Source organism: Microtus oregoni, unplaced genomic scaffold (assembly GCF_018167655.1).
Source record: "Microtus oregoni isolate MIOR12 unplaced genomic scaffold, Mior012 000006F_ref0000085, whole genome shotgun sequence".
Taxonomy (NCBI): Eukaryota; Metazoa; Chordata; class Mammalia; order Rodentia; family Cricetidae; genus Microtus; species Microtus oregoni.
The window spans coordinates 59,115,389-59,127,500 of NW_024543065.1; the positions used below are offsets into that span (position 1 = coordinate 59,115,389).

General features: G+C 48.7%; 1 pseudogene; it reads left to right on the top strand.

Annotated features, from left to right (window-relative positions):
- The first annotated feature begins 2,564 nt into the window (after window positions 1–2,564).
- Window positions 2,565–9,590, top strand: LOC121449972 (annotated as a pseudogene).
- Window positions 9,591–12,112: the final 2,522 nt, after the last annotated feature.

The following is a 12,112-nucleotide window of genomic DNA, read 5'->3' on the forward strand; positions in this document are numbered from 1 at the left end:
CAGCCCAGAGCTCCACATCCCAGTGCTCCACAGCCCAGTGCTCCACATCCCCGTGCTCCACATCCCCGTGCTCCACAGCCCAGTGCTCCACATCCCCGTGCTCCACATCCCCGTGCTCCAGAGCCCACTGCTCCACAGCCCAGTGCTCCACAGCCCAGTGCTCCACATCCCAGTGTTCCACATCCCCGTGCTCCACAGCCCACTGCTCCACAGCCCAGTGCTCCACAGCCCACTGCTCCACAGCCTAGTGCTTCACATCCCCGTGCTCCACAGCCCAGAGCTCCACATCCCAGTGCTCCACATCCCCGAGCTCTACATCCCAGTGCTCCACATCCCCGTGCTCCACAGCCCACTGCTCCACAGCCCCGTGCTCCACATCCCCGTGCTCCACAGCCCCGTGCTCCACATCCCCGTGCTCCAGAGCCCACTGCTCCACAGCCCAGTGCTCCACAGCCCAGTGCTCCACATCCCAGTGTTCCACATCCCCGTGCTCCACAGCCCACTGCTCCACAGCCCAGTGCTCCACAGCCCACTGCTCCACAGCCTAGTGCTTCACATCCCCGTGCTCCACAGCCCAGAGCTCCACATCCCAGTGCTCCACATCCCCGTGCTCCACAGTGCAGAGCTCTGGAGTGGGGCGGAAGAACAAAGGAACCAGAGATGACAACCCTCAGATGGAGAAAAGGGTACAGCTCCATGCAGAAGGAAGAACAATGAGGGCTGCCCAAGGAGGAACTCTGACGGTGGGACACACATGCCTCACCTTGATGCCTGTGTTCCTAGGCACATGACACAGTCCCTGAAAATTAATTCAGAAGAATCATAGGATATCAGTTTGGGGAGGGTGGCTGGAGAGGAAAGAAACGCTTGAGAGAGGAATGACGCTGTGGTCTGAACATCCCCTCCAAAGTCATTGAAAATTGAATTGCTGTTGCAACACTATTAAGAGAAGGGGCCTGTCAGAGGTGATTAGTTCACACAGGCGCCATCTTCAGGAATGGACTGATGTCATCACCATAGCGTCTGGTTAGCGACCTCCAGAGTGGGTTCCTGAGTTTTTGTCTCACACACATACGCACGCACGTGCGCGCATGCGCGCGTGCGCACACACACACACACACACACACACACTCATGCACACATGCACACACACAGGACCTGAGTTGTGCTCCCAGCACTCGTGTAGAAAGCTGGCCCTGATGGCCTGGTGATGCCTGTCTGTACACAGTCCCCGGGGATGGAGAATGGCAGATCCCAGGCCTCACTGCTCAGGCAGTCTAGTCAAAATGGCAAACTCCTGCCAGGCCTGGTGGTGCTTGTCTCTAATTTTATCATCTGGAAGTCAGAAGCAGGGATTTCTGTGGGTCCAAGGCCAGCCCAGTGCTAGAGTTACAGGGCTAGACCTCCAAGCTGAGCTTTTGACATGGATCCCGGGGATCCGAGCTCAGGGTCCTGTGCTTACCCAATAGGCACTGTGTTAACGGTATCACATTCCGATCCTAAAATCTGTTTAGGGTTTTCCTTTTTGTTGTCTCTGACATAGAGTTTCTCTGTGTAGTCCTGGAACTCACTCTGTAGACCAAGCCGGCCTCAAATTCAGAGATTGACCTGCCTTTGCCTCCCGAATTCTGAAATTAAAGGCGTGTGCCACTACTGGACTAAGTTGAAACACTTAGTAATAACAATAAATAATAATCTCATCACACCCCAGACCAGGAAAAGCCATAGTCTTTGGAGGTGGAGGCCCACAAATCAGGAAATTTTCAATTAATTATTTTTATTTTCTTGAGGTAGGGTTAATACATAGCCCAGGCTGTCCTAAAATTTACTGTGTAGACTAGGCTGACCTGGAGCTCACAGAGATCCGCCTGCCTTTGCCTCCCGAGTGCTGGGATTAAAGGTGTGCGCCGCCACACCTGGCTTAGCTGACTTTTAAGGTTAGCATACAATGTGATGGGTTTTATTGTTTCATACATACGGTGTATTCGTTATAATTGGTTCTTAATCACATCCTCCTCTATTGCACACCTCCATCTCCCCATCCCCTTCTCTGGTTTCCTTTCTCCCCCCAAATCATCTTCTTCTCTGTTCTAGAATGACATGGCCTTAAACAGGACAGGGCTCAGGACGGGGAGGAGTTGGGAGGGCAGGAGATTGAGACCGGGTTAGCTGTGTACTCCACGCTGGTTCTGAACTCACTGTGATCCTTCTGTTTCATAATGAATCATTATGACCCCAGCATGCATAATCACATCAGGCTTGAGATCAGGAAAAATAATTTTTTAAAATACATGTATCATATATGTAGATACATAAAAACACATATTTGTGAGTGTAAGTTTACGTATGCTGCTTGCATACAGGTACTGACAGAGGCCAGAAGAGGGAGTTGGACCCTCCTCGAAGTGGAATTACAGGCGGTTATGAGCTGCCATGTGGGTGCTGGGAACTGAATCCAGGTTTTCTCCAAGAGCAGGAAGCAAACTTTCTTAACTACTAAGACACCTCTCTAATCAGAAACAGGCATTTTTAAAAACTCCAACAGCTCTCGCACATAGTCAAGGATGAAAAACACCAAATTCAGATGCTTTTTCCGTGTGCAGGTAACGCCTGAGAGTATCAACGATGAACAGATCTTGTGAGTCTGGAGTAAGAGCCAGAGGTTCTGCTGCTGGCTTCTGGGCCACAGCGGCTGGAAGGAGCAGAAGCCGCCAGTGGAAGGCACAGGGATCGTGGTTCTTGTGCCCTCTAGTGGTCAGAATAGGCCTAGGAGTTCCAGGCCGAGAAGCTAACGTAAGCAACCCTCTGCAGTGTTCCTGGAGCCCTTGCGGAGTCCTTCCTTCCGCAAGCCCAGTCAGCTCACACCTTGTCTTTGGCCTTCTAATAACTCGAGCAGACTCCATCCAAGTTTTCCAACTTAAAAAAATTATTTACATGTATGTGCAGACATGTCTATGTGAGTACATGCTGTGTGTGTGTGTGTCTGCTCAAAGAAGCTAAAAGAGGGTATTGATTCCCCTGGAGCTGGAATTACAGGTGATCGTGAGTCACCATATGGGTACAGGGAACCAAACCCAGGTCTACAGGAAGAGCAGCTAGTGCTCTTAGCCACTGACCCCTCTCTCCAGCTCCCCCGTCCAGCCCAATGCCCCATCCCAACCTGTCAGCTTGGTCTGCACTAGTACACTCTGCACCTCCATTTCCTTCCCCTCCCCACCTCACAAACTTCCGTGTGTTCTTCATTTTCTTTCTATGGTTTTGAAGCAATTTAAACTCCTGGTTTATTTTTAAAAAAGAAAACAAAATTACAGTGACAAGACCAAAAACAAACAAACAAAAAAGTTAGATGCTAAATGGGTGTTGTTGTTCTGAGATTATCTTCTGAACTGTAGAGGTACATACAGCATGCATCCCCCCACTCTCTCTGTAGGTGGAATTTTTCGTCGGACTGCCTGCTCCCCAGATAACCACATAAGACTTATTACTAATTATAAATACTCAGCCAATAGCTTGGGCTTGTTAGTAACTAGCTCTTTCAACTTAAATTAACCCATATTTCTTATCTACACTCTACCATACGGTGGGTATCTTTTTTTCAGCATGGCATGATCATCTCCTGTTTCCTCTGCATCTCGCTGGCAATTCTGCTGCCTTCTTCCCTGCGCTCTGTTTTTATCTGCAAGTCCCGACTAACCTTTTCCTGTCTAGCTGTTGGTCAGTTGGCTTTTTATTGAGCCAACGAGAGTAATACATATTCGAGTGTACAAAAGGATTATTCCACAGCTCCCCCCCACAGACAAAGATAAAAATAAATGCATAAATCAATAAATGGATGCTGTCTTAATCTGCTCTATGTGTGGCAATCTATTACATATCCATAAAAAGGAATGGTTTTATAGGCGTCCCTGTAGTAAGCCGGTAGAGAATGGCAAGCACCCCACAGTCCTGCCCGGTGACTGTTGTCCACACAGGCAACGTGCTTGCTCCCAGAATCTGGCTTCCACAGGACAAAGCACGGGGATGTACCAAGACTCCTAAAGATTATTCCTGCTCCTCCCTCCTTCACCGGCACACCTCTCTTTGCCATGTGGTGTTTGCTACCAGGGACTCCCACAAGCTGAGCTGGGGAGGGAGTTAGGAGTGTTCGGTCTGTCTCAGGTTGTATTCTCCCAGAGATGAATATCTTATAGGCTATGGAAATATAGGAATAGGATATCCCTCTAAATGGAGATGCTCCCTTGTCACCTCCCTTGAGTGTTGGGCTAGCCCTAGAAAGGTGGGTTCACCGTAAGATCGTGTAATTTTCCTCCCCCAAAGAAATATGCAATGTACATTTAAAGGGGGAAAAACCCACTAAATTTAATCTCACATTCAAGGCCTGTGCTGGAATGGATCGGAGATGAGCACAGTTAGGACAGGTCCTGGACATCATGTCAGGTAGCTGCTCACAGCAACCACAGAGGCAGTTAACATGCAGTCACATAGAGACATGGCTCACGTTTGTCTCAAAGCCTAAGTGATGTATGGTCCAGGAGACGAGGGACCGGCTCATCACTCAGACCTCCCATCCTGTTGCCAGGTAGGTGGTGTTCAGCCATAGATCCAGCTACGCACTTGTTCCTGTGTTGGGTAAGATTGCTTTACAGAGGACCCGAGTTTGGTTCCCAGCACCCCCATCGGAAGGCTCTTAAATGCCTGTAACTCCAGTTCCAAGGGATCAAGCCCTCTTTATGGCCTCTGTGGGTGTACACACATGTACAATATACACAACAGAATATTGTTATTTAAAAAATAACAAAATAAACTGATGAAATGGCTCATAGGTAAGAACAATAGTCACCTAGTCCAATGCCTGAGTTACATCCCTAGGACCCACACGGTGGAAAAACCAACTTTTGTAAGTTGTTCTCCGACCTCCACACATGTTCTGTTTCACACACATACACACACACACACACACACACACACACACACACACACTAGATAATAATAATAATTGTTTTAAAAATAAAAGGAAATAAGACAAAGATGGTGTGCTTTCATGTGAATGTTTATTCATTGCTAATGGGTCTATTTGCTCAGTTATTGCATTTCCCTTTTGGCTGATTTTTTGTTTCTCAGACTGGGTCTGTCTTAGTCTTCTGTTGCTGTGGAGAAGTAGCTGAGAGTTCTATATCTGGATCTTCAGGTAGCAGGTAGAAAGAGACACTGGGCCTGGCATGGGCTTTTGAACTCTCAAAGCGCACTCGCAATGCTTCCTTTAATAAGGCCACACCTTCCCATCCTTCTCAAAGAGTTCCACCAACTGGTGAGCAACCATTCAAGTATATGAACCTATGGGGCCATTCTCATCAAACCCCCACACCATGTCCTCATGGGCCCACTGTGTGTGCTCTGAATTCTTTGTATTAGCTTCAGGAGAGGGCAGTCAGATGATCTTCAGTATATCTGAGGGCAGCATGAGCCGAGGTCCTTGACTCCATTCCCAGGGTGTTTGTTCTCTGTCTTATACTTGGGGATCAGATGTAAGCTCTCAGCTACTGCTCAGTGCTAAGCCTGCCTGCCACCATGCTTGCTGTGAAGATGGTCATAGGCTCTAACCCTCTGGAACTGGAGGGATTTTCTTAACTGAGGCTCCCTCTCAGATGACGTCAGCCTGTGTCAAGCTGACATAAAACTATACAGCACAGGTGGGCAGTGTCTGAGAGTCAGCTGAAAAGGAAGCCTACGGCACATTTGAAAAACAACTTGTCGTGGGGCTGGAGGACCGTTCATTCAGTAGAGTGTTTGCCTTGCAAGCAATAGTACCTGGGTTCTAGGCCAAGCATCTAGTTTAAAAAGCCTGGCTTAAGTTACTTTTGAAATTGCAGGCCAACGTTGGAGTGTATTAACACCTCATGTCTGCCATCAATACAGGATCTAACATTGTAATCAGTGCAGCGTGTACTGCTGTCGGGACAGATTAAAAAAAAATCAGGACAATGTGTGCTGCTGTTGGGACAGATGAACAGATCGATGAGACAGAACGCAGTGTATCAGTTGGCTCCTCATACACAGGCAACAAACTCTCTACAAATAGAATTAATAAAGGACAACTTTCCAGATTAAATAAATAAATAAATAAACAAAAAGCCTGGCTTGATGACATGGACCTGAAATCCCAGTGCTGGGGAGGCAGAGGCAGGAGAATCCACAGAGCTGACTGACTAGACAATCAAGCCTAGTTGTTGAGCTCTGGGCCAATGAGAACTTGTTACAAAGGAAGTGGATGACATTCCTAAGACACCTGGAGGTTTCCTCTCACCCTTGCACATACACACATCTACACACACAAGTGTGTCACACAGTGCACATACACACATCTACACACACAAGTGTGTCACACAGTGCAACACACACATCTACACACACAAGCATGTCACACAAGTGCACACAGACACATCTACATACACAAGCATGCCACACAGTGCACACACACATCTACACACACAAGTGTGTCACACAGTGCACATACACACATCTACACACACAAGTGTGTCACACAGTGCACACACACACATCTACACACACAAGTGTGTCACACAGTGCACATACACACATCTACACACACAAGCATGCCACACAGTGCACATACACACATCTACACACACAAGCGTGTCACACAGTGCACATACACACATCTACACACACAAGCATGTCACACAGTGCACATACACACATCTACACACACAAGCATGTCACACAGTGCACATACACACATCTACACACACAAGCGTGTCACACAGTGCACATACACACATCTACACACACAAGCATGTCACACACAGTGCACATACACACATCTACACACACAAGCATGTCACACAGTGCACATACACACATCTACACACACAAGCATGTCACACAGTGCACATACACACATCTACACACACAAGCGTGTCACACAGTGCACATACACACATCTACACACAAGCGTGTCACACAGTGCACATACACACATGTATTAGGTAAAAGGATTCGCTCATAAAACGTCCTATTTTGTTGTTTCCATCAACTTGACACACATGAGAGTTACCTGGGAAGAGGGAACATCAGCTGAGAAAATGTCTCCATCACATTGGGACGTTTTCTTGATTGAGAAAAGATGTGGGAAGGCCCGACCCACATCCCTATAACAGGTGGTCCTGGGTGTATAAGGAAACTAGCTGAACAGGCCAGGAGGAGCATACGCTCCAGTAAGCAACACTCCCCAGTGGTCTCTGCTTCAGGTTCCACCTCCAGGTTCCTGTCGAGTTCCTGCCCAGGCTTCCCCTGATGATGGATCGCATGTAACCTATAACCCCAATCAAATCCTTTCCTCCCCATGTTGCTTTTGGTCGTGGACATTATCACAGCAATGGAGAGCAAAGTAAGGCATAAAACAACCCCCCAAAGACAAGTATGTGAGACGGTAGATCGGGGTGCAAGAGCTCACACTCAGCATCTGGCTGACGGGGCAGCTTCTGCTTTCCGGTAGGCCATATCATCCAGGTCTAGTGAACCCTCTCTCTGGGGCTTTTCTTCATCTGTGCTGGGAGGGTCCCCCAGTTCTCACACGCAGGCTTCTTCTGTGGGATCAAAATAATATATAAGAATTTGACGGTCCAGTCCTAAAACACAGTGTATGGCTGCCTGTCTCCTAAGTAGACCCTTGAGGGATTTTTAATCACTCCTTGGGGTTTAATGGAAAGTAACCTTTGACCTGCAGATTTCTTGCCTCTCTTACTGGGAATCTAGGTCATGTTTCTCAAGTGATGTCTCACATAAATGAAGGTTTCAAGCCAGGGAGGGTGAAGGGCAGGGCAGGGCACAGGTTTTCTGACCCCTTGGTGGCCCTGCCTGTCCCGCTTTCATCACAATCTGCCCTTCATGTACTCAGTGTTCACATCACCCTGTCTCAGGAGCCCTGACTTCCGCATTCTGGCCCTGAAGATCCATTTGCCTGCTGACTGGGTCCTCCTGAGCCAGTTTTTGGCATAACCTCAAACCAAAACTGAATTTAAGAACTTATGTAGCATCTCTGGAACCGTCCTCCGCTGGGGAACCCTGAACACCCTGCTTTCAGGTACCTCTTGAACTGTGCTAGGGGCTCAGGAGGAGTGGAGGAAGCACGCATGTCCCATGACCTGTGCATCTCACGTCGTCTATTGGCAGGGGCAGGGCGCTGAGCGCGTTAACAGATCCAGCCTACATGTGTCGGACGTGGGCCATGGCCAGGTCATTGTGGACATTGTCTATGCAATACTTGTCACGCCACCAAGTGACTTTTCTTCTCATTGCTCTGGCCTTGGCCATCTTTAGTTGTGGCTATTGGCACCAGAAGAGCCAGATTCACAAGACTGAGCTAATCAGAGCAGTCGTGGCTGAGAGAGAACAGTATTGGCTGCAAGATAAACCATTACCAAAACTGATATATCCCCAGCCAAGTGCACTGAAACCCGCTAGGAGAGATGTCCTTGTGTTGACCAGTTGGCTTGCCCCGATTGTGTGGGAAGGGACTTTCAACGTTGACATCTTAAACAAGCAGTTCCAACTCCGGAATGCTACTGTTGGGTTGACTGTGTTTGCTTCTCAAAACTACATGGCGTACCTGGAGCAGTTCCTAAGGTCCGCAGAGACATTCTTCATGGTGGGACACAGGGTGAACTACTACATCTTTACTGACCAACCTCACGCGGTTCCTCGGATCCCCCTCCAGAGCGGAAGAAAAGTGATCACCTTCCAGATCCTGAGTTTTGAGCTCCAGAAGGACATCTCCAGGCAGCGCCTGGAGTTCATCAGCATCTATTCCAAACAGCACTTTCACAAGGAGGTGGCTTATCTGGTGTGTTCCGATGTGGACGTCACCTTCCAGCACGACGTGGGTGTGGAGATTCTCTCTCCTCTGTTTGCCACCCTCCATCTGAGCTTCTACATGGCCAGCCGGGAGGTATTTCCCTACGAACGGCGGCCTAAGTCACAAGCTTACATCCCAAACGATGAGGGGGACTTTTACTACACAGGGTCCTTGTTTGGGGGATCAGTGGCAGAGATACACAGGCTCACTGCGGCCTGTCACCAGATGATCGTAACAGATCAGTCCAATAACATTGACGCCCTGGGGCATGGTGAGAGTCACCTGAACAAGTACCTGCTTTACCACAAACCCACCAAGATCCTCTCTTTAGAGTACATGTTCAACAAGAAGACGGCTTTTGAGAGGTGGGTGGGTGAACACGTCAATTTGTTCAGCCTTGTCAAACGTGTTAAAATTCTGGAGTTGCCCAAGGATTACACACAGACACTTAATAAAGACATCGTCACAAACTATTCAGAGAGAGAGAGAGAGAGAGAGAGAGAGAGAGAGAGAGAGAGAGAGAGAGGAGAGAGAGAGGCTGGTCACTGCTACACTCTAACCGTCCTCTTAGTATGCTCCCTCTCTCTGTTTAAGGATTTATTTTATGTGTAGGAGTGTCGGAATGTACATACCTGCACCACTTGTGTGCAGAGACCAGAAGAGGGCGTCTGACCCCACGGAACTGGAGTTAAGGATGTCTGAGCAGCCACACTAGTGCCTGGGAACAGATTCTGCTTCTTTGCAGGGACTGCGAATGCTCGGACCACCAAACCATCTCTCCAGTCCCCACCCTCAGCACACTCGCTTCATTTGAAACCAACTTGACAGAAAGGGTAGCCCCACTTTTCCCTGCATGGCTGAGAACAAAGTCCCAAATGTGGCAGAGCACAATAACACACAGACACACACACCACATACACATACATAACCACACACCAACACACACACAAACACACAGATACACAGACACACACACCACATACACATACATAACCACACACCAACACACACACCACATACACATACATAACCACACACCAACACACACACAAACACACACAGATACACACACCACATACACATACATAACCACACACCAACACACACACAAACACACACACCAACACACACAGATACACAGACACACACACCACATACACATACATAACCACACACCAACACACACACAAACACACAGACACACACACCACATACACATACATAACCACACACCAACACACACACAAACACACACAGATACACACACCACATACACATACATAACCACACACCAACACACACACAAACACACAGATACACAGACACACACACCACATACACATACATAACCACACACCAACACACACACCAACACACACAGATACACAGACACACACACCACATACACATACATAACCACACACCAACACACACACAAACACACAGACACACACACCACATACACATACATAACCACACACCAACACACACACAAACACACAGATACACACACACAGATATACACACGTAGACACACACCTCAAACACACACATACATCACACACCAAGACACACAGACTCACACAAACACACACATGCACCACACACCAACACACATACACACCACACACATATACCACACATACTAACACTCACACAGCATACACACACAAACACATACACCACAATACATACACACCACACACCAACACACATAGACACACATACACATATACAACACACACCAACACACACAGGCACACAGACCACACCCACATATACCACACACACACACAGACACACATACCACACATACATACATACATACACACACACCAGACACCAACACACATAGACACACATGCACATATACCACACACATCAACACACACAGACACACAAACCACACACATATACCACACACACACACACACACACACTCAGGGAGACGAGTCTCCAAGCTCAGTTGTAGGTTCTTGACCTGCCCTCATCGAGTTTCTCTAAAGATCCTAAAGAGAGAAGATTGTCATCTCAGCTTGACGGAAGGTACCAGAAATCAGAGAAGATGTTGCTTAGGGATTAGGGGGAAAGTCTCCTAGACACAGACTCTTGGTTCCTTTGTCCTGTTTGTGCCACCTCCCTCCCCTTGGACAAACGAATGAGCACACTTTTATTTTTAGATTCTGTCTGAAGTGGAAAGATTCTATCAGCATGTGGAAGAGCATGATTCCAAAGGAAGGCTGCTGAGCCCTTGGCTGCCTCTCCGTCCCTGTGCAGTGTCCGCAGTGCCAGGAGCCTCTGTCCAGAGTGCAGCCGGTTTCCCTGCCTTCTGCCAGGCTATGTCTGTCACTATCAAGGTCGTGATTTGTCTGTTTCCCACCAGCAGGAAAATCGTACTTGTAGCAAATAGGAAGTTTGTATTGCCATGAAAGCATGTCTCTTAGAGTTAAAAATGATTTTTAGGGGCAGCAGAAGTGGCTCAGGCAGTAAACTGCTGCACAGATGTGAGGACACAAGCAAAGGCAGTCATATTGTTGAGATCTCATGGGTGTGGTCGTATGTAGAAGGATACATTTTCAAAGCAGACATCCAGGTCTTCTGACTCTTAGAGTTTTTCTGCCTCCTTTTCAGTGATGTTCCCTGGGCGTTAAAGTGTTGTCTTGTAGATGTATCAAATGGATCTAACCACAACACCACTATCACCACCACCACCTCCACCTCCACCACCTCCACCACCACCACCTCCACCTCCACCATCACCACCACCACCACCACCACCATCACCACCACCACCTCCACCACCATCACCACCACCACCTCCACCACCACCTCCACCTCCACCACCATCACCACCACCACCACCACCTCCACCTCCACCACCACCACCTCCACCACCTCCACCTCCACCTCCACCACCTCCACCTCCACCATCACCACCACCACCACCTCCACCTCCACCTCCACCTCCACCTCCACCACCACCACCTCCACCACCACCACCTCCACCACCATCACCACCATCACCACCACCACCATCTCCAGCACCTCCACCTCCACCTCCACCACCTCCACCTCCACCTCCACCACCTCCACCATCACCACCTCCACCACCTCCACCATCACCACCTCTACCACCTCCACCTCCACCACCTCCACCTCCACCACCACCTCCACCACCTCCACCACCACCTCCACCATCACCACCTCCACCACCTCCACCTCCACCACCTCCACCAC